This window comes from Meles meles, chromosome 14 (genome assembly GCF_922984935.1).
Source record: "Meles meles chromosome 14, mMelMel3.1 paternal haplotype, whole genome shotgun sequence".
Classification (NCBI taxonomy): Eukaryota; Metazoa; Chordata; class Mammalia; order Carnivora; family Mustelidae; genus Meles; species Meles meles.
Window position 1 is genome coordinate 63,915,431 of NC_060079.1, and position 2,426 is coordinate 63,917,856.

A 2,426-nucleotide genomic window follows, 5' to 3' on the forward strand; every position below is an offset into this window, starting at 1 on the left:
TTAGAAAAACAAGATCAGTCAAATTCTTCCTTAAAACATAACACCCTGCATGGACACCATATACAGAATACATTTTTTAAAAATATAAGTAATATGAAACTCTATTACCTGCTAAGTTTTGAGACTCAAATTCTAGTAATAAAGTATCTAGAGCTAATTAGGCTGATTTTCAGCCCATTTCTGCTTCATCATGCAATTATTCTCTAAATATTCTGTGGAAAATCACTGTTCCAATTATCTGCAATGACTATTAAACACAGACATTCTTTGGCCTAAGACTACTAACTTATTGATTCAGAATCTTTGTTGATATGTTTAATAATTTGCATTTAAATTAGTTCTTTAACAGATTCTTACATTAAAGTTTCAGAACCATTGTTATAGCTCATAAACAGCACCACTAAAAAGGAAAATAAGTCCTTTCAACAAGAAATGTTAAAGTATGGAAAAACTAAAATGAGGTAGAGGGGTTAGGAAAGAACAATTGGAAGACTGTTTGAACAAATGTTAGGAAAAAATTAGTTGTAGGGTGGGTGAGTAGAATTGGCAAGGAAGTCCATCTTAAATCTTTGTTGGTGAGATAAAATGCCCAAAAATCATAGGCAAAAATTATTGAAATGTTATCTTACCCATGGACAAAACTCAGAGGCATGCACATTTTTATTTTGGCACTGAGATTTTACTAGCACTCTAATTTAATTTCTTGAAACCTGACCAATTTTCCTCCTTAGAAGTGAAGTGACATCACCTATATGCTAAGAATATAAAAGGACAAATTATGAACTTATTCTAAGTGGCATTAACCTTATTCCACTATTTATGGAAATTTATTTGAAACACTTAAATATTCCTCTAGAAACTCAGGGTCAAGTGAAAGCAAGGTAAAAATGCCATATTTTGCTAATGTTACCCAAATCTTCTGCAAATGTGTTTTACCAAGTTATATTTCAGTATTATATACTAAATCGTAATAATTCCCTTACCTCCTCAGACTATGGAGCAAAAGGAATGGAGAAGCAAAATTCCAGCTAAGTTTATAAGTGGCAAAGTGGCTAAGTTGATGAAAATGTAGAGGAATGGACACACTCAATGTTTCTTTATAGCCTGTAGGAATAATTTGTCAAGATCTTCTGATCTGGCTTCTGCCCATTTTTCTTAACTATGTCTCTTAGTTCTCCCAGTATGATCTTAGCATGCTGAAATTAGCCCTATCCTCTCCTAAGCACATGCTATGTCCCTTGCCCAGAAGGTTCTTTCTATTTCACTTTCTTGTGATCTACACATTTTTTCCCCTGAAAAAAAAATCATTTTTATTATAAGGAAAATACACAGCAAGACAGAGATGGAGGGTAGCGGGGCAGAAGACCTGGAAAAACTAAATCACCAAAAATGCTGCGCAAACATGGCTTCCTGCTATGTAGGAGAGAGATTTATTCCACCTGCCTTTCCTGATTGAAAGAACCCTATTCCTAACAGAGCTGGTCTCAGGGAGCTTCACTTTCCAACTTGTTGTCTTCTAGGGGGTGTAGGAAAGTTTAGTTCTCAGGCTTTCAACATACAGAAGGCAGCATGGAGAAGGGAAGAATGTTACAGTGTTTTGTTTCAGGTTCTTTCCCAGCCCCATCCCTCAGTACTTGTTGATGCCAAAGGGACAAACCCTATGGAGTTGGGACAACTTAGGCAGCAGAAGGCTGATCCATGAAATGTGTTGATGAGGAAGGGAGCAGCAGATTGCATAATGTAGAAACTGGCTGGGAGGCAGAGAACAATAGGAAAGATGCTGAGAACTGCAGGAAGAGGTGAACTGGAATCCATAGTCCATCTGTTCTCAACGTGTCAGTAGCAGAGCCTTTCCTTTATCAGGAGTCTCCAAGGGTGTCCGTTTCGCCACATGTAAGAAGACATGCACAGACAGGTGTGATGATGTGGGTCAGAGTCAAGACAACAGAAGTGCTGAAGAAGGGGAAGCTGAGCGGAGCCACATGTGGCAGTCCCGCCAAGAGGTTGTAAGCCTGCTAGACGCCCTGGCGATTTGCCACCTGAGTGCTAGGGTTTACTTCACTGTGTACCAATCCCACATTCATCCCGCCAGTTTCAGAAGCCCAGCCAGTTTGAGGTGTAGCCCTTGGCTTCTACACCTGTGGCTCCCGGAAGCCCGAGCGATGCGTTTTTAATAGCTTCACTCCCTTAACAAGTCTTAAAAAATATTTAACAGTGCAGATGAAAAACACGTACAATCTTTTATAGACACATATTTTATGTTTTCCATACCTCTCTTAAAACATTTATTTAATTATAGGAGTTATTAACATATTTCTCTTCTCTGGTAGACTGGTTGTTTCCAAAGGCAGCTTTACTTTCTTCATTTTGACTCTGGGGTCTGTATCATCGTGGCTACTAACACTGAATTTTATCTGAACCCTGTG

At 38.4% G+C, this 2,426-nt stretch overlaps 1 pseudogene; it reads right to left on the reverse strand.

Annotated features, from left to right (window-relative positions):
- Positions 1 to 1,627: 1,627 nt before the first annotated feature.
- Positions 1,628 to 2,084, reverse strand: LOC123955947 (annotated as a pseudogene).
- Positions 2,085 to 2,426: the final 342 nt, after the last annotated feature.